Below are 25954 nucleotides of genomic sequence, written 5' to 3' on the forward strand. Positions count from 1 at the left end.
ACATCGTTAAAAAACAATTCCCCACATAGATAATATAAATATTTAGTCATGATAGGTTAACATTGCTAAAAAGGAAGGAGATGAGATGGATCTATGAACTGGGGTCCTTACAACCTAGGGGTCTGAACTTAGACTTCAATTTACAAGTATGTGTCTCCAAAGAATAATTTTGCTCTTCTGAGTTGTTGTAGTGTTGTCGTCAGTACTCTTGTTTTTAATGACACATTTTTTTGTATTTTTTATTCTATTCTTCCCAATAGGTAATGGATGTGACAGTCGGTGGACAGACCATTGGAGTTCTTTGGAAATTGCATTTAAGATTATGTCTTCTACGCAATGACTATTGCAAAACAATGGGGAGACAAAAAGCGCAATAGGGTCTTATCCACGTTACATAGAGGAGAATATACACCAAATTTGCTCACCTGGTTAGGATGAGATTAGAGCATGTAGATAGCGGCTGCTGCAGATCCACAGGTCTTCACCGACCAGAGAAATTAATGTCTTCAAAAGGAGATTTGTAGTTAAATTTCCGCGCTGCCGCTAAGATGAATTTCAGGAGAGTATAGTTGATTCACAGTTCTACGCAATGAGGAATACATGGATTTTGTATATTGGCCTCTGGTATATTGTCTCCCGACTGCCTCATTATAAGGTCGTAGGGTGTGTTATGTGATTTGCTTTAGTTTGTTTTTGATGTAATTTGTATTCTGTATGTCATCCTTATATTTGAAGGTTGTTCCGCAAAAAAATCTTTTTTTCCCTTGAAAAAACTTTTTTTCTCTAACAGCATTTAGGCTGCTGCCTTGCCGCGGTCATGTAGGTCCATGCTTGGGGGTTACGTGCACGTCTTTGCCTGATCTGTTCACCTCGTGAATTACGATGGGGGCTCATCGGGCGGATGCTGTGCGGGTGCCTGCATGTCGCGGTGCCTGCGTGACATGCGACTTGGTGTCACAGCGTGCGATTAGGTTACCTAGGTTACTGCTTCCAGTCTCGGTCACGTGGGCTCCGGGTGGTGGGAGTGGCTCTCGCTGCGTCGCTGGGCATGTTCGCATCGCGGTCATGTGGTGTGGGCGTGCCTAGCGTATGGTGCGCTTGCGCTCTCATGATGCGGTGCCTGCTGGACCTATGACCCGGTGGTGGATCCTGGTGATGGACACATTGGTATAGTGAAGGTATGGAGGTACTATGTAACAGAGCGTCTGATTGGCATTCTAGGCAGCACACTTTATCTGTGTGTCGCTACTATTCGCTACCTGTGCTTTTTGGCACCGTATTATGCTGATTTGTAATTGGTTTTGTGGATTCCCTTATGCACATGGACATTGGAGGAATATTATTATGGAAACGGAGATGCCTTGTTCCTATTCGTGGAATGGAAGACAAACGAATCATCCTTTTTGTGTACATGACTAAATATTTATATTATCTATGTGGGGAATTGTTTTTTAATTATGTGTATTTATTATATGGTTATCTGATGTATATTTTGTGTTGTTTTTCTATGTAATTGATGGCTGGTTGGTGATTGGTGCCCTGCGTGATATCCACACTATATAAGCCAGCATGTTGTGCTGATATGTATGCTTGAAAAAGACCACATTTTTGGTCGAAACATTGCTGTACCATGGCTTAATAAATTTTTCACTTTGATGACTACACCTGGTTGGAGCGCTGTTCATCTACTTGATTCTTTTCACAACATCAGTGGGTTTGTTGCTGACACAGTAAGGACCATCTGGCTGTTTTCCAGCATAAATTTCAATGTTGTATGTGTAGGTCTTACTAGCATCAACAAGGGCATACATTTTTATTCCGTATTTGCTAGGTTTTGATGGTATGTATTGACAAAATGCGCATCTGCCACGAAAACCAGGGAGCATTTCGTCAATTGGGACAGTTGCCCCAGGGCGATAGTTTATCTTACAGGTTTCCACAAATTTTTGGAATACACCGTGAATTGGAGCAAGCCGCTCATATGTTTTACGTTCGGTTCGGGTAGTTCTGCCATCAAACCGAAGGCAACGAATTAGAATCTTGAATCTTTTTAGAGACATAACAAGGCTACATTTTTCAATTCCATCACTTTCTATACCCCAAAGTTCCTCCAAACTTTGCCGATTTGCCCTATAAGCTCCTGCAAGGTATAATAATCCAAAAAATACACGCAGTTCGATTTCATCCGTGGGCTTCAGGATTCTGTCACAGATGAACTTGTGCTTTATTTTGTCTATATATTGATTAGTGTATATGACAATAGAGTCCAGAATGTCATCTGTGAAAAAAGTATTCCAGCATTCAGCTGCAGTTTTTGCATTACGTGCTGTTCCCATAACTGCAGGAAGGTGAGTGATAATGTTATGAGGTGCCATACGTTTTTTTATGGGTGGATTTTTGTTCCATTTGTTTTTTTATCTTTTCCCATATAATAAGATTCTATATCTTCTTCCTCCTCATCACTGTCGCCATCTTGCTCTGTTTCAGAATTTAGCTCACAGACTTCCACCTCATCATGAGAATCAATCTCACTTTCTTCAAAATCCTCATTCATTGTGGGGTCTGCATCATCATCATCATCTAACAGCATGTTTTTCACTTCCTCAACATGATGGGGTTTTGAAAGAGCATATATTTTCTTCTCCATTTCAGAAGATAATCTGAAGCAAGAGAGAGAATTTGCATTAGGGAACAATGTGCCTGAGAATCACTCTTTCATTTGTAAGAAAATCTGCCTTATTTATATGAAATATCCACAAACCTTTCTCTATCCATTCATAAAACAAGCTAAATAAACAATAGTAATGACTAAAAACATTACATACCAACCTTATAAAGTGTGATGTGTTCGGGACCAATGAGCCTGAGAAGCCAGCACAGCTACTATATCTTCCTTCCTGAAGCTCTGCAGACCAACTGTGGTATCAGGTTTCACACAGCAGCTAGAGCCAGGAGACTATCTAGAGGGAGGGAGTTTCCTGAAAATCTGGTGAGAAGGGAGAAATGAAAGTAGAAGAGCTGCGCCTGTCAGATCCATTGTTCCTGACGGAGGGTTAAGTATTTTGTGTGACATATCTCTGTGATTTAGTTACATAAATATTCAAAGTTGGAAAATTGCAAAATTTTCAAAATGTACGCCTAATTTCCGTTTTTTTTCACAAATAAATGCAGAAATTGCACCAGAAATCCACCCACCAGTGACCCGCATCACATGACTGCAGTCACCGGTGTTTTGACATGACAATCGGAGATCTCCTGGAGACCTCTATGGTTGTCAGTGCCGACTTGCTATGAGCACCACCCTATGGTCGGCTCTCATACCAAGTGAGTAATTCTGTTATATAGAGGCGATCTGATCATCGCCTCTATGTAGCAGAGCTGATCGGGTTATGGCAGCTTCTGTTCTCCCATGGAGACTTTTGAAGCATGCCAAAAGTAAAAAAAAATGTTTTTAAAAATATAAAAAAACAATAAAAATATAAAAGTTCAAATCACTCCCCTTTTGCCCCATACATGCTCATATTTGGTATCGCCACGTTCATAATCGCCCAATCTATCGAAAAAAAAGGATTAACCTGATCACAAAATGGCGTAGCGAGAAAAAAGTAAAACGCCAGAATTACGTTGTTTTGGTTGTTGCGACATTGCATTAAAATGCAATAACGGGTGATCTAAAGATTGTATCTGCACCAAAATAGTATCATTAAAAATTACAGCTCAACAGGCAAAAAAATTATCCCACAAAATTATCCCACAACCAAACCGGAATCACGAAAATTGGAGATGCTAAGGGTATCAGAATATGGCGCAATTTTTACAAAGTTTGGAATTTTTTTTTACCACTTAGAATAAAAAGAACCTAGACATGTTTGGTGTATATGAACTCACAATGACCTGGAGAATCATAATGGCAGGTCAGTTTTAGCATTTAGTGAACCAATAAAAAAGCCAAACAAAAACAAGTGTGGGATTGCCCTTTTTTACAATTTCACCACACTTGGAATTTTTTTCCTGTTTTGACATGGTAAAATCAATGGTGTTCTTCAAAATTGCAACTCATCCCGCAAAATAACAAGCCCTCACACGGGCTCTGTGGAGAAGGGGAGCGAAAAACGAAATTGCAGAACCAAAAAAACTCTGGGGTTTAAGGGGTTAAAAAACATTAAGAAAATCTATATAAATAGAAATAAATCCCTTGACATAAAGAGGTGACATGTTCAGGGTCAGAGCAGCATATGTGCAATTAAAATGAAACAAGTTAATTTTAATACATCCTAGTAACTGATTGATTTTACACCATCAATGTTGACTATACACTGAGAAACAAATTAGGAGCCAGTTTAAAACAAAGTTTTTAATCCTTGTTTAATGGATTTTAGTACCTCCGGCAGTGCAATGCTGTAAAAATGATTAAAATGTGCCCTGTCTCTGTGTAATCAATAAACCTTCCACTACAAGATTGGTTCAGTTCCAAGTACTTCATACTAGGGTTGGCCATGCTGTGTTTGTAGAATTCTTAATAAGCCATCTATCACTGTTTATATACACAGCATTCATTAGATACAAAATCCTTTAGCTTATTAGCAATGAAGTCAGCCAAACAATCAAATCAAAAGGTCACCTTTTAACAAATATGTACTTTAAGCAAAACATACATCACATTTCTAAGAGATGTGTCAAAGGTGGACTGAAATTAATTCTTTTGATGTTATTTCATATGGGCACACGCCTTAAAATGACATAAAAGACCATAACAAGAAAATACAAAAGAAAATCACAGCCAAGATGCATATTCATATTTTGCAGCAAAAATTACTGTGATTTGACCTTTTCTTTATCTATCTGTCTGTCTCTCTATCTATCTATCTATCTATCTATCTATCTATCTATATAATCGTCTAAGGGTCACTTCCGTCTGTCTGTTTGTCTGTCTGTCACGGAAATTCCCCGTCGCTGCCAGCCACGACCAATCAGCGACGGGCACAGTCCGGCCACAAATTTGCCCCTTCCTACTCTCCTTCAGTGCCCCCTCCATACTCCCCTCCAGTCAGCGCTCACACAGGGTTAATGGCTGCACTACACCGCGTTATGCCGCAGTGTAGCGCAGTTCGTTACCGCTGCTATTAACCCTGTGTGACCAACTTTTTACTATTGATGCTGCCTATGAAGCATCAATAGTAAAAATAAAGAAAAAAACTAAAAAATCATTATATACTCACCTTCCTGCGCCTTTCCCGCTTATCGCGATGCTCCGGGCCATGCATTGCGGTCTCACGAGATGATGACGTAGTGGTCTCGCGAGACCACTAAGTCATCTGGGTAATTTCTCAATGCATCGCTGGGAACGGAAGCTGGCGGCAAGCATCGCGCACATAGGGACAGCTTCGCTGGACGCCGGAGGGTGAGTATATAACTATTTTTTATTTTCATTATTTTTTTAACATGGATATGGTGCTCACAGTGCTATATAGTACTTGGGCTGTGTTATATACTGCGAGGCTGCTATATACTACATGGGCATTGTTATACACTGTGTGGCCTGTGTCATATACTGCGTGGGCAGTGTTATATACTACGGGGCAATTTTATATACTACGTGGGCAATGTCAAATACTACTTGGGCGGTGTCATATACTGCGTGGATGCTATATATTATGTGTGCTGTGGTATATACTATGTGCGCAGTGTTATATACTACGTGGGCAGTGTTATATACTATATGGGCTGTGTTATATAATATGTGGGCAGTGTTATATACTACATGGGCGGTGTTATATACTATATGGCAGTGTTTTATACTCTGGGTACAGTCAATAATCACTGCACTCATACCCGGAAGAATTTTTGCTTCAAGTGAAAATATTTATTTATAGGTGAAAAGTGACAGGCAATAGACGTTTCGGCCATGTCGTGGCTAGTGTTGAGCATTCCGATACCGCAAGTATCGGGTATCGGAATTCCGATACCGAGATCCGATACTTGCCGCATATCGGATACCGGAATCGGAAGTTCCCAGGATTCAAACTGCACGAATTCAGCCAATGAGGAATGATTCTGAGTGTGGGCACATCCTGTTCAGCATGGTGGGCATGTAACTACTGGCAAGGCTGTGATTGGCTGCTGAAATGATGTCATGCTGCAGTTTAAAAGTCGCTGGCGCCATTTTGCACTCACTCTGCTGTGAATTCAGTTAGTGACAGGACGCTGTGTGCTGACTGAGGGCCAGTTGAGATTGCGATTTGCTTCATTGTTCTTTTCCAAGGCTAATTTAGCAACCGCTGTGTTCACCTACTAATCACCTTGCTTTTGCCTTGCAGCGCTGTTTTCACAGCGATCTGCAAGGTCTCTGTGTGTGTGTGTGTGTGTGTGTGCAGCCCACTCTCTAGTCTGTGTGCAGCCATAGGCCATAGCTGGTTGTATTCAGTTCAGGGAGGGTGGTTCACTGCCTCATACTGTTCTATTTTCTTTTTTTTTTTTTTCAAGTAGTGCAGGCTGCTGCACATTTTTTCAAAAAATTCCTATTAGTGTCTTTCCACCCGTATCCAGCTAAATTGTGGAAAAACACTACATAGGATAACGTAGAGGAGTGTTTTTGGGCCTTGCAGCGCCGTTTACGGCTGTCTGCACGGTCTCCGTGTGACTGCTGCTCGCCCTGTAGTCTGTGTGCAGCCATAGCCGGTTGTATCCAGCTCAGGGTGTGTCACTGCGTCATACCGTAAAATCCATTTTCCTTTTCTTTAAGTAGTGCAGGCTGCTGCACATTTTTTCAAAAAATTCCTATTAGGTTCTTTCCACCCGTATCCAGCTAAATTGTGGAAAAACACTACATAGGATAACGTAGAGGAGTGTTTTTGGGCCTTGCAGCACCGTTTACGGCTGTCTGCACGGTCTCCGTGTGACTGCAGCTCACCCTGTAGTCTGTGTGCAGCCATAGCCGGTTGTATCCAGCTCAGGGTGCGTCAGTGCGTCATACCGTAAAATCCATTTTCCTTTTCTTTAAGTAGTGCAGGCTGCTGCACATTTTTTCAAAAAATTCCTATTAATGTCTTTCCACCCGTATCCAGCTAAATTGTGGAAAAACAATACATAGGATAACGTAGAGGAGTGTTTTTGGGCTTTGCAGTGCCGTTTACGGCTGTCTGCACGGTCTCCGTGGGACTGCAGCTCTCCCTGTTGTCAGTTCAGCCCCCACAAAATAAATAAATAATAAGGTTCACCAAACACACCACTTTACAGTTGCCACATTAGCTCATATTAAAGTCTAGTCCACACTTTAGAAAATTAGTGTTTCTTATACCAGTTAGGAGCTGTTCAGGAATAAGCACACAAAGCCGTTAGTACTTTTCTGCTTATCTTTATCAGTCAACCAAGATGAAGAAGGCAGGGAGTAAGGCACGTGGGCGTGGGCGCGGAGCAGGGAGAGGACGTGGGGATTCTGTGCCTGCTGTGGGCACCGGTGACTCATCATCACCCAGTTTCAGCAGGGAACAGTCCTTCATGCGCAGCTTTGTCGGAGAGCGCCGTACACCGCTGCTGCGTGAAGACCAAATTGAAGCGGTTGTTGGATGGATGGCAGCTAACGCATCGACTTCAATTAGTGACACATCCTCTCAGACACAGAGCACTGGAGAGCACCCATCTGTCTCTTCACCACCTGCCAAATTGCCCAGGTAGACAGAGAGCCCAGGACAGGAGCCGTCTCTACTTCTGTTCTCTGAATCTCTTGGTTTGGAAACAGGGGGCCAGCCAAGCAGCATTGGAGAAATGGAAGAAGAGGCAGTGTGCAGTGATGCCCAACAGCTTTTTCTCTCTGAGTCTGAAGAGGCGGGTGGGCCAGTGCCTCCGGTCACCACATCGCAGGACGCATCCGCTGATGACACTCAGGTGCCACTTTCTGGTGCGTGCTCTGCTGCTGAGACTACCCAGGAGGAGCAGTTGGTGGCAGAGTGTAGTGTAGATGATGAGGTCCTTGACCCATCTTGGCGTGAGGGACAGGAAGGTGGTGGGAGAAGCTCTGAGGAAGAGATTCCCCGAACGGGCCAAAGAGGGAGAGGGAGGGGGAAGACTGCGGATCCTGTAGCCTCCACTTTGGCACCCGTTAGGAGCATGTCTCTTCCAAAAGCCAAAAAGGGCGCTCCCAAGACTTGCAGTGCCTGGTCCTTTTTTGACACAGTTGCAGATGACATTTGCTATGTCAAATGCAAGGTGTGTCATCACAAAGTCAAAAGAGGGAGAAATGTCAGCAACCTCAATACCTCCAACATGTGGAAACATGTGCGGAACAGGCACGCGGCGGAGTTACAAAAACACACTGAAGAGCTAGGCCAACTAACAGCGGCAGCTACCACCTCTTCAGCTCGTGTTGCCTCTTCCTCCAGCTCACACGCAGCTGGTTCGGCTTCCTCCCAGGATTGCCGTGGAAGAACCTCTGGCACTGTTGTTCAGAGACCTACTGTAATTCCACCCGCAGCACCACGTTCCCAGTTATCCTCACACTCCCAGGCCAGTCTACAGCCATCGGTAGTACAGGCATGGGAGAAAAGGCGGCCTTTCTCGGCAAACCACCCACGAGCACAGGCTCTGACTGCAGGCATTGCCAAACTTCTGTCACTGGAAATGCTGTCATTCAGGCTGGTGGAGACTGACAGCTTCCGTGACTTGATGTCATTGGCAGTCCCACAGTACAATGTGCCCAGCCATTTTTATTTCAGCAGGCAAGCCGTCCCTGCCCTGCACAAGCATGTGGAGGGACACATAAAACACGTGCTACTGAACGCCGTCAGTAGCAAGGTCCACCTCACCACCGATGCGTGGACCAGTCAACATGGACAGGGGCGATACCTTTCCCTCACTGCCCATTGGGTTAATGTTGTTGAGCCGGGTACAGATCGTGCGAGTGGCGAAGGACGTGTCCTGCCCACTCCAAGGATTGCAGGAATCCAGTCTGTACGCATTGACTCCTCTTACACAAGTTCCTCAGAATCATCGCTGCAGGATCCGTCACAGTCCACCTCCACATGGACCCGTGAATGTTTACCTGTTATGACCGATATGAGCACAGCTGTGGCCAAACGTCAACAGGCCGTCTTGAAATTAATTTCTTTGGGGAATCGAATCCACACAGCGCAGGAGCTCTGGAATGCCATCAAGCAGGAGAGCGATGTGTGGTTTGTGGCAGCGAATCTCCAGCCAGGCATGGTAGTGTGTGATAATGGCCGAAATCTGGTGGCAGCTCTGGGCCTCGGCAACCTCACTCACATCCCATGTCTGGCACATGTGCTCAATTTGGTCGTGCAGAGTTTTTTGAGGGACTATCCGGAACTTGATGCACTGCTGCACAAGGTCCGCCTAGAGTGTGCTCACTTGTGGCGTTCCAGCACGGCAAAATCGCGCATTGCGGCTCTGCAGCGCCGATTCCGCCTTCCGGAACATCGCATCATATGTGACCTACCTACCAGGTGGAATTCCACGTTACTTATGTTGGAGCAGTTGTGTGAGCAGCAGCAAGCAGTAATGGAGTACCCGCTGCATCAGGCGCAAAGAAGTCGCACTCCGCGCCTTTCAGACTTCACAACCACAGAGTGGGCCACTATGAAGGACGTCTGCCAGGTTTCGCGTCACTTCGATTATTCCACGCGGATGGCGAGTACAGATGATGCACTAGTCAGCATGACTGTCCCCCTTATCTGTCTGCTTGAAAAATCTCTGCAAGCGCTAAGGGATGATGTTGTGGAAGAGGTGGAGGATGAGGATTCACCATTTCCATCATCTTCTGGACAGTCAGCACCACGTGGTTCCTCACAAACGCGTAGGCAGGGGACACTTTGTGAGGAGGATGAGGAGGAGTCAATGGAGGAGGAAGACATCCGTCCAGAGGAGGGAGTTACACAATTGTCCAGTAGTCAGTGTGAACAGCGAGGGTGGGGTGATGACGACCGGGCAGAGATCACGCCTCAAGCAGGGGACAGCGTTTCTTGGCCAGTTGGCAGTCTGCAGCACATGGTGGATTACATGCTGCAGTGCCTGAGAAACGACCGCCGCATCGCCCACATTCTCAACATGTCTGATTATTGGGTGTTCACCCTCCTCGATCCTCACTACCGGGACAACGTAGAAAGCCTCATCACACCGTTGAACCGGGAGCGAAAAATGCGGGAGTACCAAGACACAATGGTGAATTACATCATCTTCTCCAGTCCAACTGAGTGAAGTGCTGCTAGTGCATTACAAAGCAGCTCAGTGCATCCAGGCAGTGGAGGAGGCTCTGCACAAAGAGGGAGCAGAAGCAGTGCCTCTGCCCAAGGCAAGACCAGTATGGCCCAACTGTGGCATAGTTTTGTGTGCCCGCCACAAAAGTCTACACCATCACAGACGGCTCCAGTCAGCAGGAGGCAACGGTTCCGTCAGATGGTGACAGACTACATGTCTTGCCCTCTTGCTGTACTCCCAGACGGCTCTTCCCCTTTCAAGTTTTGGGTCTCAAAGCTGGATACATGGCCAGAGCTAAGCCAGTATGCATTGGAGGTGCTGGCTTGCCCTGCGGCTAGTGTATTATCGGAACGCGTCTTTAGTAGGGTTGAGCGACTTTCATTTTTTTAAGATCGAGTCGGGTTTTGTGAAACCCGACTTAGTCCAGAGTCGAGTCGAGTGAAGTCGGCCGATTATCGCTAAAAGTCGGGGATCGACCGAAACACGAAACCCAATGCAAGTCAATGGGGAAGCATAGCCGGCAGTGAGTGGAGGCCAGGAAAACACCTACAGTGCCCATTTTAATGCCAAAAACATCCATTCTTGTTTTCTGAAGCTTGTCAATCTAAATTAACTTTATAATAATAGTTGGGCACTGGAAATTGGGGGTGATTTGGCAAAAGTTGTGGGGGGTAGGGCTGGTTCAAGGTTTTAGTGGGCACAGGAAACATGGACTACGTCACGGCGGTGGAGCAGTGAGAGGTAAGTATGTCAAGTTTGCAAGTGCTGTGATCCTAAGCAAGCAGGGGGGCCCACTCGTTGGCATTGGCACTGGCACAGGGCCCCTCAAAGTACAGCGGTGTGTTTGCACGGCGGGGGCGCCTCCCACCAGCAGCGACACTTTTGCGTACTCTGAGGGGCCCTGTGCCAGTGACGTCGCCAATGAGTATGCCCCCCCCCACCTGATGAAGGAACCTGTACTTTCATCTGCACCTTCCTCTTTGTCCCTGTGTAAGGTGGTATAACATGCGGGAAGGGGAACCTGACTTTCAGCAGGGTCAGATTCTGGCTGTGTAGAGTGCAAGGGGAATGTAGTGGTCTAGGTCAATGTACCAGCAGACTCATGTAGCAGTGGCTGGGCAGTGGGCAGGATGAGGAGGAAACAGATATAGGGCCAAAGAATAAAGTAGGCTATATGCAGTTCAAAATTGGTAACAGGACTAAACAGGCGGCATTGCTTTGTTGAGTGGAGTAGCAAACCCAGGAGCAGCAGACACTGTTTTAAGGGCCCAAACACACTAATAGGCCAAATGCAGTTTAATATCTGATACCATAGGCCGAAAGCCATAAGGTTGAAGCTCAGCTTTTTTTAGTTGAGGACAAACACCAGGGAGGAGCAAACAGAGCTATTAGGCCCCATCCAGCAATTTAAAAAAAAAAAAAAAGAGCCAGATGGTGGAAACTCAGCTTTGTTCAGTGGAGGACAACACCAGGCAGGGGCAGACACCGTTAGTAGGCCCTAACCACCATTTTGTTTTTTAAAAAACACTTAATGAGAGCCAGAAGGTTGAAGCTCAGCTGTATTCAGTTGAGGACAACACCAGGGAGGGGTAGACACCGTTAGTAGGCCCTAACCACCAATTTTTAAAAACACAGCACTTAATGAGAGCAAGAAGGTTGAAGCTCAGCTGTATTCAGTTGAGGGCAACACCAGGGAGGGGTAGACACCGTTAGTAGGCCCTAACCACCAATTTTTAAAAACACAGCACTTAATGAGAGCCAGAAGGTTGAAGCTCAGCTGTATTCAGTTGAGGACAACACCAGGGAGGGGCAGACACCGTTAGTAGGCCGTAACCAAAGTTGAAGGCCAAATGCAGTTTAATATCTGATACTATAGGCCGAAAGCCAGAAGGTTGAAGCACAGCTTTATTCAGTTGAGGGCAACACCAGGGAGGGGTAGACACCGTTAGTAGTCCGTAACCACCAATTTTTAAAAACACAGCACTTAATGAGAGCCAGAAGGTTGAAGCTCAGCTTTATTCAGTTGAGGGCAACACCAGGGAGGGGCAGACACCGTTAGTAGGCCCTAACCACCATTTTGTTTTTTAAAAAACACTTAATGAAAGCCAGAAGGTTGAAGCTCAGCTGTATTCAGTTGAGGACAACACCAGGGAGGGGCAGACACCGTTAGTAGGCCGTAACCAAAGTTGAAGGCCAAATGCAGTTTAATATCTGATACTATAGGCCGAAAGCCAGAAGGTTGAAGCACAGCTTTATTCAGTTGCAGCTTCTTTGCAATAATATAAAGAAGACGCGACAGGACAACACTTCGTGGATGCCATATCTGGGTTTTCAATGGAAAAAAACCTTTCAGTTAACTACTTGCAGGAGAAAGTTTTTGTAGCTGGTGGCCAATTTTGGTACTGTACCAGTTTTTGGTTGTATGTGTTTTTGTTTTTAATGTTAAAATGTATGCATTTGATATCTCTCCAGTATTTTCTTTATTATAAGCAAAATACTTATTTTTATATTTTCTGATGTTTTATACCGGAGTGCTCCTCGGGACACACTTATAAACTTGATAATTGGTTCCAGGGGTACACGGGCAGCAGTGATCTGGTCAGTGGAGGCCTAGTGGAAGGAGGGACCGCAGACAGGCTTCGGAGGCCTAACACAATAAAATGGGCTGGCTGTAGGCAATTTAAAATAGGTTCCAGGGGTACACGGGCAGCAGTGGTCTGGTCAGTGGAGGCCTAGTGGAAGGAAGGACCGCAGACAGGCTTCGAAGGCCTAACATGATAAAATGGGCTGGCTGTAGGCACTTTATAATTGGTTCCAGGGGTACACGGGCAGCAGTGGTCTGGTCAGTGGAGGCCTAGTGGAAGGAGGGACCGCAGACAGGCTTCGAAGGCCTAACATAATAAAATGGGCTGGCTGTAGGCACTTTAAAATAGGTTCCAGGGGTACACGGGCAGCAGTGGTCTGGTCAGTGGAGGCCTAGTGGAAGGAAAGACCGCAGACAGGCTTCGAAGGCCTAACATGATAAAATGGGCTGGCTGTAGGCACTTTAAAATAGGTTCCAGGGGTACACGGGCAGCAGTGGCCTGGTCAGTGGAGGCCTAGTGGAAGGAGGGACCGCAGACAGGCTTCGGAGGCCTAACACAATAAAATGGTCTGGCTGTAGGCACTTTATAATTGGTTCCAGGGGTACACGGGCAGAAGTGGTCTGGTCAGTGGAGGCCTAGTGGAAGGAGGGACCGCAGACAGGCTTTGAAGGCCTAACATGATAAAATGGGCTGGCTGTAGGCACTTTAAAATTGATTCCAGGGGTACACGGGCAGCAGTGGTCTGGTCAGTGGAGGCCTAGTGGAAGGAGGGACCGCAGACAGGCTTCGATTGCTTAACATGATAAAATGGGCTGGCTGTAGGCATTTTATAATTGGTTCCAGGGGTACACGGGCAGCAGTGGTCTGGTCAGTGGAGGCCTAGTGGAAGGAGGGACCGCAGACAGGCTTTGAAGGCCTAACATGATAAAATGGGCTGGCTGTAGGCACTTTAAAATTGGTTCCAGGGGTACACGGGCAGCAGTGGTCTGGTCAGTGGAGGCCAAGTGGAAGGAGGGACCGCAGACAGGCTTCGAAGGCCTAACATAATAAAATGGGCTGGCTGTAGGCACTTTAAAATAGGTTCCAGGGGTACACGGGCAGCAGTGGTCTGGTCAGTGGAGGCCTAGTGGAAGGAAGGACCGCAGACAGGCTTCGAAGGCCTAACATGATAAAATGGGCTGGCTGTAGGCACTTTATAATTGGTTCCAGGGGTACACGGGCAGCAGTGGTCTGGTCAGTGGAGGCCTAGTGGAAGGAGGGACCGCAGACAGGCTTTGAAGGCCTAACATGATAAAATGGGCTGGCTGTAGGCACTTTATAATTGGATCCAGGGGTACACGGGCAGCAGTGGTCTGGTCAGTGGAGGCCTAGTGGAAGGAGGGACCGCAGACAGGCTTCGAAGGCCTAACATAATAAAATGGGCTGGCTGTAGGCACTGTAAAATAGGTTCCAGGGGTACACGGGCAGCAGTGGTCTGGTCAGTGGAGGCCTAGTGGAAGGAGGGACCGCAGACAGGCTTCGAAGGCCTAACATAATAAAATGGGCTGGCTGTAGGCACTTTAAAATAGGTTCCAGGGGTACACGGGCAGCAGTGGTCTGGTCAGTGGAGGCCTAGTGGAAGGAAGGACCGCAGACAGGCTTCGAAGGCCTGACATGATAAAATGGGCTGGCTGTAGGCACTTTATAATTGGTTCCAGGGGTACATGGGCAGCAGTGGTCTGGTCAGTGGAGGCCTAGTGGAAGGAGGGACCGCAGACAGGCTTCGAAGGCCTAACATAATAAAATGGGCTGGCTGTAGGCACTTTAAAATAGGTTCCAGGGGTACACGGGCAGCAGTGGTCTGGTCAGTGGAGGCCTAGTGGAAGGAAGGACCGCAGACAGGCTTCGAAGGCCTAACATGATAAAATGGGCTGGCTGTAGGCACTTTAAAATAGGTTCCAGGGGTACACGGGCAGCAGTGGTCTGGTCAGTGGAGGCCTAGTGGAAGGAGGGACCGCAGACAGGCTTCGAAGGCCTAACATAATAAAATGGGCTGGCTGTAGGCACTGTAAAATAGGTTCCAGGGGTACACGGGCAGCAGTGGTCTGGTCAGTGGAGGCCTAGTGGAAGGAGGGACCGCAGACAGGCTTCGGAGGCCTAACATGATAAAATGGGCTGGATGTAGGCACTTTAAAATAGGTTCCAGGGGTACACGGGCAGCAGTGGTCTGGTCAGTGGAGGCCTAGTGGAAGGAGGGACCGCAGACAGGCTTTGGAGGCCTAACACAATAAAATGGGCTGGCTGTAGGCAATTTAAAATTGGTTCCAGGGGTACACGGGCAGCAGTGGTCTGGTGTTGTGAAATTGGATTCTGGGCTCCCCCGGTGGCCACTTGTGGAATTGTACTTGTGTGCATCATCCCCTCTGTTCACCTGCTCCTATCAGGATGTGGGAGTCGCTATATAACCTTGCTCCTCTGTCAGTTTCATGCCGGTCAACAATGTAATCAGAAGCCTATCTGTGCATGTTCCTGCTACTAGACAACTCCCAGCTAAGTTGGACTTTTGTCCTTGTGTGTTTTTGCATTTTGTTCCTGTTCACAGCTGCTGTTTCGTTACTGTGTCTGGAAAGCTCTTGTGAGCGGAAATTGCCACTCTGGTGTTATGAGTTAATGCTAGAGTCTTAAAGTAATTTCTGGATGGTGTTTTGATAGGGTTTTCTGCTGACCATGAAAGTGCCCTTTCTGTCTTCTTTCTATCTAGTAAGCGGACCTCGATTTTTGCTAAACCTATTTTCATACTACGTTTGTCATTTCATCTAAAATCACCGCCAATATATGTGGGGGCCTCTGTCTGCCTTTTGGGAAAATTTCTCTAGAGGTGAGCCAGGACTGTCTTTTCCTCTGCTAGGATTAGGTAGTTCTCCGGCTGGCGCTGGGCATCTAGGGATAAAAAAACGTAGGCATGCTACCCGGCCACTTCTAGTTGTGCGGCAGGTTTAGTTCATGGTCAGTATAGTTTCCATCTTCCAAGAGCTAGTTCTCATATATGCTGGGCTATGTTCTCTCGCCATTGAGAATCATGACAGTTTGACCGGCCCAAAAAAAAGGGTTAAATTACTGGCTGAGAAAGGAGAGAAAAAAGAAGTCTGCTACAATTTTTTTTTTTTTTTTTTCCTCTAGTTCTGAGTGTGCTCTTAATTGAATCACTTGCTAGTCTGCCTATACTGCAGCCTTCCTCTCTTTCTCTCCTTCTTATCCTTGAATGGCTCTGTGTTCACCTGTTTCAAATGGATCTTCAGAGTGTAGCTACAGGTTTGAATAATCTCGCCACAAAGGTACAAAATTTGCAAGATTTCGTTGTTCATGCACCTATGTCTGAGCCTAGAATTCCTTTGCCTGAATTCTTCTCGGGGAATAGATCTCACTTCCAAAATTTTAAAAATAATTGCAAATTGTTTTTGTCCCTGAAGTCTCGCTCTGCCGGAGACCCTGCACAGCAGGTCAGGATTGTAATTTCCTTGCTCCGGGGCGACCCTCAAGACTGGGCTTTTGCATTGGCACCAGGGGATCCTGCGTTGCTCAATGTGGATGCGTTTTTTCTGGCCTTGGGGTTGCTTTATGAGGAACCTCATTTAGAGCTTCAGGCGGAAAAGGCCTTGATGTCCTTGTCTCAGGGGCAAGATGAAGCTGAAATATACTGCCAAAAATTCCGCAAATGGTCTGTGCTTACTCAGTGGAATGAGTGCGCCCTGGCGGCGATTTTCAGAGAAGGTCTCTCTGATGCCATTAAGGATGTTATGGTGGGGTTCCCTGTGCCTGCGAGTCTGAATGAGTCCATGACGATGGCTATTCAGATCGATAGGCGTCTGCGGGAGCGCAAACCTGTGCACCATTTGGCGGTGTCTACTGAGAAAACGCCAGAAAATATGCAATGTGATAGAATTCTGTCCAGAAGCGAGCGGCAGAATTTTAGACGAAAAAATGGGTTGTGCTTCTATTGTGGTGATTCAACTCATGTTATATCAGCATGCTTTAAGCGTACTAAGAAGCCTGACAAGTCTGTTTCAATTAGCACTTTACAGTCTAAGTTTATTCTATCTGTGACCCTGATTTGTTCTTTGTCATCTATTACCGCGGACGCCTATGTCGACTCTGGCGCTGCTTTGAGTCTTATGGATTGGTCCTTTGCCAAACGCTGTGGGTATGATTTGGAGCCATTGGAGGCTCCGATACCTCTGAAAGGGATTGACTCCACCCCATTGGCTAGTAATAAACCACAATACTGGACACAAGTGACTATGCGTGTTAATCCGGATCACCAGGAGGTTATTCGCTTTCTGGTGCTGTATAATCTACATGATGTTTTGGTGCTGGGATTGCCATGGCTGCAATCTCATAACCCAGTCCTCGACTGGAGAGCTATGTCTGTGTTAAGCTGGGGATGTAAAGGAACTCATGGGGACGTACCTTTGGTTTCCATTTCATCATCTATTCCCTCTGAGATTCCTGAATTCTTGTCTGACTTTCGTGACGTTTTTGAAGAACCCAAGGTTGGTTCACTACCTCCGCACCGGGAGTGCGATTGTGCCATAGACTTGATCCCGGGTAGTAAATACCCTAAGGGTCGTTTATTTAATCTGTCTGTGCCTGAACACGCGGCTATGCGAGAATATATAAAGGAGTCCTTGGAAAAGGGACATATTCGTCCTTCGTCATCTCCCTTAGGAGCCGGTTTTTTCTTTGTGTCTAAGAAAGACGGCTCTTTGAGGCCGTGTATTGATTATCGACTTTTGAATAAAATCACGGTTAAATATCAATATCCGTTACCACTGCTTACTGATTTGTTTGCTCGTATAAAGGGGGCCAAGTGGTTCTCTAAGATTGATCTCCGTGGGGCGTATAATTTGGTGCGAATCAAGCAGGGGGATGAGTGGAAAACCGCATTTAATACGCCCGAGGGCCATTTTGAGTATTTGGTGATGCCTTTTGGTCTTTCAAATGCCCCTTCAGTCTTCCAGTCCTTTATGCATGACATTTTCCGTGATTATTTGGACAAATTTATGATTGTGTATCTGGATGATATTCTGATTTTTTCGGATGACTGGGACTCTCATGTCCAGCAGGTCAGGAGGGTTTTTCAGGTTTTGCGGTCTAATTCCTTGTGTGTGAAGGGTTCTAAGTGTGTTTTTGGGGTTCAAAAGATTTCCTTCTTGGGATACATTTTTTCCCCCTCTTCCATCGAGATGGATCCTGTCAAGGTTCAGGCTATTGGTGATTGGACGCAACCCTCTTCTCTTAAGAGTCTTCAGAAATTTTTGGGCTTTGCTAACTTTTATCGTCGATTTATTGCTGGTTTTTCTGATGTTGTAAAACCATTGACTGATTTGACTAAGAAGGGTGCTGATGTTGCTGATTGGTCCCCTGATGCTGTGGAGGCCTTTCGGGAGCTCAAGCGCCGCTTTTCTTCCGCCCCAGTGTTGCGTCAGCCTGATGTTGCTCTTCCTTTTCAGGTTGAGGTCGACGCTTCTGAAATCGGAGCTGGGGCGGTGTTGTCGCAGAGAAGTTCCGACTGCTCCGTGATGAGACCTTGTGCTTTTTTTTCCCGTAAATTTTCGCCCGCCGAGCGGAATTATGATATTGGGAATCGGGAGCTTTTGGCCATGAAGTGGGCTTTTGAGGAGTGGCGTCACTGGCTTGAGGGGGCCAGACATCAGGTGGTGGTATTGACTGACCACAAAAATTTAATTTACCTTGAGTCTGCCAGGCGCCTGAATCCTAGACAGGCGCGCTGGTCGTTGTTTTTTTTCTCGGTTTAATTTTGTGGTGTCTTACCTACCGGGTTCTAAGAATGTTAAGGCGGATGCCCTTTCTAGGAGTTTTGAGCCTGACTCCCCTGGTAATTCTGAGCCCACAGGTATCCTTAAAGATGGAGTGATATTGTCTGCCGTTTCTCCAGACCTGCGGCGGGCCTTGCAGGAGTTTCAGGCGGATAGACCTGATCGTTGCCCACCTGGTAGACTGTTTGTTCCTGATGATTGGACCAGTAGAGTCATCTCTGAGGTTCATTCTTCTGCGTTGGCAGGTCATCCTGGAATCTTTGGTACCAGGGATTTGGTGGCAAGGTCCTTCTGGTGGCCTTCCCTGTCACGAGATGTGCGAGGCTTTGTGCAGTCTTGTGACGTTTGTGCTCGGGCCAAGCCTTGTTGTTCTCGGGCTAGTGGATTGTTGTTACCCTTGCCTATCCCGAAGAGGCCTTGGACGCACATCTCGATGGATTTTATTTCGGATCTGCCTGTTTCTCATAAGATGTCTGTCATCTGGGTGGTGTGTGACCGTTTCTCTAAGATGGTCCATCTGGTTCCCTTGCCTAAGTTGCCTTCTTCTTCCGAGTTGGTTCCTCTGTTTTTTCAAAATGTTGTTCGTTTGCATGGTATTCCGGAGAATATCGTTTCTGACAGAGGGACCCAATTCGTGTCTAGATTTTGGCGGGCATTCTGTGCTAGGATGGGCATAGATTTGTCTTTTTCGTCTGCTTTCCATCCTCAGACTAATGGCCAGACCGAGCGGACTAATCAGACCTTGGAGACATATTTGAGGTGTTTTGTGTCTGCGGATCAGGATGATTGGGTTGCTTTTTTGCCTTTGGCGGAGTTCGCCCTCAATAATCGGGCCAGCTCTGCCACCTTGGTGTCCCCGTTTTTCTGTAATTCGGGGTTTCATCCTCGATTTTCCTCTGGTCAAGTGGAATCTTCGGATTGTCCTGGAGTGGATGCTGTGGTGGAGAGGTTGCATCAGATTTGGGGGCAGGTGGTGGACAATTTGAAGTTGTCCCAGGAGAAGACTCAGCTTTTTGTCAACCGCCGTCGTCGTGTTGGTCCTCGGCTTTGTGTTGGGGACTTGGTGTGGTTGTCTTCTCGTTTTGTCCCTATGAGGGTTTCTTCTCCTAAGTTTAAGCCTCGGTTCATCGGCCCGTACAAGATATTGGAGATTCTTAACCCTGTGTCCTTCCGTTTGGACCTCCCTGCATCCTTTTCGATTCATAATGTTTTTCGGTCATTGTTGCGCAGGTATGAGGTACCGGCTGTGCCTTCCGTTGAGCCTCCTGCTCCGGTGTTGGTTGAGGGTGAGTTGGAGTACGTTGTGGAAAAGATCTTGGACTCTCGTGTTTCCAGACGGAAACTCCAGTATCTGGTCAAATGGAAGGGATACGGTCAGGAGGATAATTCTTGGGTCACTGCCTCTGATGTTCATGCCTCCGATCTTATCCGTGCCTTTCATAGGGCTCATCCTGATCGCCCTGGTGGTTCTGGTGAGGGTTCGGTGCCCCCTCCTTGAGGGGGGGGTACTGTTGTGAAATTGGATTCTGGGCTCCCCCGGTGGCCACTTGTGGAATTGTACTTGTGTGCATCATCCCCTCTGTTCACCTGCTCCTATCAGGATGTGGGAGTCGCTATATAACCTTGCTCCTCTGTCAGTTTCATGCCGGTCAACAATGTAATCAGAAGCCTATCTGTGCATGTTCCTGCTACTAGACAACTCCCAGCTAAGTTGGACTTTTGTCCTTGTGTGTTTTTGCATTTTGTTCCTGTTCACAGCTGCTGTTTTGTTACTGTGTCTGGAAAGCTCTTGTGAGCGGAAATTGCCACTCTGGTGTTATGAGTTAATGCTAGAGTCTTAAAGTAATTTCTGGATGGTGTTTTGATAGGGTTTTCTGCTGACCATGAAAGTGCCCTTTCTGTCTTCTTTCTATCTAGTAAGCGGACCTCGATTTTTGCTAAACCTATTTTCATACTACGTTTGTCATTTCATCTAAAATCACCGCCAATATATGTGGGGGCCTCTGTCTGCCTTTTGGGAAAATTTCTCTAGAGGTGAGCCAGGACTGTCTTTTCCTCTGCTAGGATTAGGTAGTTCTCCGGCTGGCGCTGGGCATCTAGGGATAAAAAAACGTAGGCATGCTACCCGGCCACTTCTAGTTGTGCGGCAGGTTTAGTTCATGGTCAGTATAGTTTCCATCTTCCAAGAGCTAGTTCTCATATATGCTGGGCTATGTTCTCTCGCCATTGAGAATCATGACAGTCTGGTCAGTGGAGGCCTAGTGGAAGGAGGGACCGCAGACAGGCTTCGAAGGCCTAACATAATAAAATGGGCTGGCTGTAGGCACTTTAAAATAGGTTCCAGGGGTACACGGGCAGCAGTGGTCTGGTCAGTGGAGGCCTAGTGGAAGGAAGGACCGCAGACAGGCTTCGAAGGCCTAACATGATAAAATGGGCTGGCTGTAGGCACTTTAAAATAGGTTCCAGGGGTACACGGGCAGCAGTGGTCTGGTCAGTGGAGGCCTAGTGGAAGGAGGGACCGCAGACAGGCTTCGGAGGCCTAACACAATAAAATGGGCTGGCTGTAGGCAATTTAAAATTGGTTCCAGGGGTACACGGGCAGCAGTGGTCTGGTCAGTGGAGGCCTAGTGGAAGGAGGGACCGCAGACAGGCTTCGAAGGCCTAACATGATAAAATGGGCTGGCTGTAGGCACTTTAAAATTGGTTCCAGGGGTACACGGGCAGCAGTGGTCTGGTCAGTGGAGGCCTAGTGGAAGGAGGGACCGCAGACAGGGTTCGGAGGCCTAACACAATAAAATGGGCTGGCTGTAGGCAATTTAAAATTGGTTCCAGGGGTACACGGGCAGCAGTGGTCTGGTCAGTGGAGGCCTAGTGGAAGGAGGGACCGCAGACAGGCTTTGAAGGCCTAACATGATAAAATGGGCTGGCTGTAGGCACTTTAAAATTGGTTCCAGGGGTACACGGGCAGCAGTGGTCTGGTCAGTGGAGGCCTAGTGGAAGGAGGGACCGCAGACAGGCTTCGGAGGCCTAACACAATAAAATGGGCTGGCTGTAGGCAATTTAAAATTGGTTCCAGGGGTACACGGGCAGCAGTGGTCTGGTCAGTGGAGGCCTAGTGGAAGGAGGGACCGCAGACAGGCTTTGAAGGCCTAACATGATTAAATGGGCTGGCTGTAGGCACTTTAAAATTGGTTCCAGGGGTACACGGGCAGCAGTGGTCTGGTCAGTGGAGGCCTAGTGGAAGGAGGGACCGCAGACAGGCTTCGAAGGCCTAACATAATAAAATGGGCTGGCTGTAGGCACTGTAAAATAGGTTCCAGGGGTACACGGGCAGCAGTGGTGTGGTCAACGGAGGCCTAGTGGAAGGAGGGACCGCAGACAGGCTTCGGAGGCCTAACACAATAAAATGGGCTGGCTGTAGGCACTTTAAAATTGGTTCCAGGGGTACACGGGCAGCAGTGGTGTGGTCAGTGGAGGCCTAGTGGAAGGAGGGACCGCAGACAGGCTTCAGAGGCCTAACACAATAAAATGGGCTGGCTGTAGGCACTTTAAAATTGGTTCCAGGGGTACACGGGCAGCAGTGGTCTGGTCAGTGGAGGCCTAGTGGAAGGAAGGACCGCAGACAGGCTTCGAAGGCCTAACATGATAAAATGGGCTGGCTGTAGGCACTTTAAAATTGGTTCCAGGGGTACACGGGCAGCAGTGGTCTGGTCAACGGAGGCCGATTGTAATGAGTGTCTGCCAGTTAGTAGTTAAAAAACAACAAATAAATGTGAATGTCTCGCATTAAAACAAAGACACTAAAGGGTGCAATCATTAGGTTCATGGGTGGGATCCTCTGCGTTGTTTCAGACCTACTAATTTAGCGCAAAGTATTTACTGTGGTAAATAGAGGACATTGCCCCTGACTATGTTATGTACCATCATACATGTCAACACAATGGTATTGTCAGTGGCAGGTATGGAAGGATGTCAGCGCATAGACTAAACATTGGTGGAAGTGGTAGAGAAATGTTTGACCTGGGGGTGGGTGAACTCTCTTGTGGCCGGCGGTACAGGCCCAGGGCCCCTCATGTTACAACAGTGTGTCTGACGTTGGGTGCGCACCACCACCGCCAGAGACACTTTATTGTACTATGAGGGACCCAGTAGCAATGCCGTCGACTAAAAGCGAGCACACCCACCTCTTCAGGCAAACAGCTGTCTCACGGGTGCTTGCGCCAAGTCGCGATACCACGGCCCCGTGTGGGGAGTTTGGCCATTTAGGGAGGTGTAAACATGTCATATGCCAGACAATCAGCTGCAGAAAATTAGACATTAGAAAAGTAATTCACAGTATTCCACAGGCAAGAGCTTTTCATAGGAAAGCTAGGTGTCGGCCGGGCAAGGTGGGGCAAAAGATTTTGAAATCCAGTTGTTGTTCATTTTAATGAATGTTAGATCGTCAACATTTTGGGTAGCCAGACGAGTCCTTTTTTCGGTTAATATTGAACCTGCAGCACTGAATACTCTTTCTGATAGGACACTTGCTGCCGGGCAAGCAAGCTCCTGCAATGCATATTCTGCCAATTCTGGCCAGGTGTCTAATTTTGAGGCCCAGTAATCAAATGGGAATGACGGTTGAGGGAGAACATCGATAAGGGATGAAAAATAGTTAGTAACCATACTGGACAAATGTTGTCTCCTGTCACTTTCAATTGATGCAGCAGTACCTGTCCTGTCTGCGGTCATAGCAAAATCACTCCACAACCTGGTCAGAAAACCCCTTTGTCCAACGCCACTTCTGATGTGTGCACCCCTAACACTACTAATCTGCTGCCCCCTGGAGCTCGTGTGATAACGATCACGTGCGCTGTGTGCTGGGAATGCCTGAAGCAAACGGTCAACAAGAGTTGATTGTTTGGTTGCTAATATTAGTTCCAAGTTCTCATGTGGCATAATTTTTTGCAATTTGCCTTTATAGCGTGGATCAAGGAGGCAGGCCAACCAGTAATCGTCATCGTTCATCATTTTCGTTATGCGTGTGTCCCTTTTTAGGATACGTAAGGCATAATCCGCCATGTGGGCCAAAGTTTCAGTTGTTAAATCTCCGGTTGTGATTGGTTGAGGGGCAGTTTCAGGCAAATCTACGTCACTTGTGTCCCTTAAAAAACCAGAACCCGGCCTTGCCACGCATTCAATTTCCAGTGCCCCCGGGAAAGCTTCCGCATTAAAAATATACTCATCCCCATCATCCTCCTCGTCCTCCACCTCCTCTTCGCCCGCTACCTCGTCCTGTACACTGCCCTGACCAGACAATGGCTGACTGTCATCAAGGCTTTCCTCTTCCTCTGGTGCAGACGCCTGCTCCTTTATGTGCGTCAAACTTTGCATCAGCAGACGCATTAGGGGGATGCTCATGCTTATTACGGTGTTGTCTGCACTAACCAGCCGTGTGCATTCCTCAAAACACTGAAGGACTTGACACATGTCTTGTATCTTGGACCACTGCACACCAGACAACTCCATGTCTGCCATCCTACTGCCTGCCCGTGTATGTGTATCCTCCCACAAAAACATAACAGCCCGCCTCTGTTGGCACAGTCTCTGAAGCATGTGCAGTGTTGAGTTCCACCTTGTTGCAACGTCTATGATTAGGCGATGCTGGGGAAGGTTCAAAGACCGCTGATAGGTCTGCATACGGCTGGAGTGTACAGGCGAACGTCGGATATGTGGTGAGCAAAGTCCACGCACTTTGAGGAGCAGGTCGGAGAACCCAGGATAAGTTTTCAATAAGCACTGCACCACCAGGTTTAAGGTGTGAGCCAGGCAAGGAATGTGTTTCAGTTGGGAAAGGGAGATGGCAGCCATGAAATTCCTTCCGTTATCACTCACTACCTTGCCTGCCTCAAGATCTACTGTGCCCAGCCACGACTGCGTTTCTTGTTGCAAGAACTCGGACAGAACTTCCGCGGTGTGTCTGTTGTCGCCCAAACACTTCATAGCCAATACAGCCTGCTGACGCTTGGCAGTAGCTGGCCCATAATGGGACAACTGGTGTGTAACAGTGTCATCTGCCGATGGAGTGGTTGGCCGACTGTGGTCTGTGGAAGAGCTGTAGCTTCTGCAGGAGGACGAGGAGGAGGAGGAGGAGGTGGTGCGAACGCCTACAGCCAACTGTTTCCTAGACCGTGGGCTAGGCACAACTGTCCCGAAATTGATGTCCCCTGAGGACCCTGCATCCACCACATTCACCCAGTGTGCTGTCATGGACACATAACGTCCCTGGCCATGCCTACTGGTCCATGCATCTGTAGTCAGGTGCACCTTTGTACTCACAGATTGCCTGAGTGCATGGACGATGCGCTGTTTAACATGCTGGTGCAGGGCCGGGATGGCTTTTCTGGAAAAAAAGTGTCGACTGGGTAGCTCGTATCGTGGTTCAGCGTACTCCATCAGGGCTTTGAAAGCTTCGCTTTCAACTAACCGGTAGGGCATCATCTCTAACGATATTAGTCTAGCTATGTGGGCGTTAAAACCCTGTGTACGCGGATGCGAGGATAAGTACTTCCTTTTTCTAACCAGAGTCTCATGTAGTGTGAGCTGAACTGGAGAGATGGAGATCGTGGAACTTGCGGGTGTGCCGGTGGACATGGCAGACTGCGAGACGGTTGGAGATGGTATTGTTTCCGCCGGTGACCTAGATGCAGTATTTCCTCCTACAAAACTGGTGATTCCCTGACCCTGAGTGCTTTTGGCTGGCAAAGAAACCTGCACAGATACTGCCGGTGGTGCGGAAAATGGTGGCCTTACAGTGACGGAAGGGATGTTGCGTTGCTGACTAGCTTCATTGGCCGAGGGTGCTACAACCTTAAGGGACGTTTGGTAGTTAGTCCAGGCTTGAAAATGCATGGTGGTTAAGTGTCTATGCATGCAACTAGTATTGAGACATTTCAGATTCTGACCTCTGCTTAAGCTAGTTGAACATTTTTGACAGATGACTTTGCGCTGATCAATTGGATGTTGTTTAAAAAAATGCCAGACTGCACTCTTCCTAGCATCGGATCCCTTTTCAGGTATTGCAGACTGAGCTTTAACCGGATGGCCACGCTGTCCTCCAACAGGTTTTGGCTTTGACACGCGTTTTGGGCCAGATACGGGCCCGGCAGATGGAACCTGTTGCGATGTTGATGCCTGCTGCGGCCCCTCCTCCACCTCCGCTTCTGAACTACTGCCGCCTGCACCCTGTTCCCCCAATGGCTGCCAATCGGGGTCAATAACTGGGTCATCTATTAACTCCTCTTCGAGCTCGTGTGCAACTTCGTCTGTGTCACTGTGTCGGTCGGTGGTATAGCGTTTGTGGCG

Source organism: Ranitomeya variabilis, chromosome 1 (genome assembly GCF_051348905.1).
Source record: "Ranitomeya variabilis isolate aRanVar5 chromosome 1, aRanVar5.hap1, whole genome shotgun sequence".
Lineage (NCBI taxonomy): Eukaryota > Metazoa > Chordata > Amphibia > Anura > Dendrobatidae > Ranitomeya > Ranitomeya variabilis.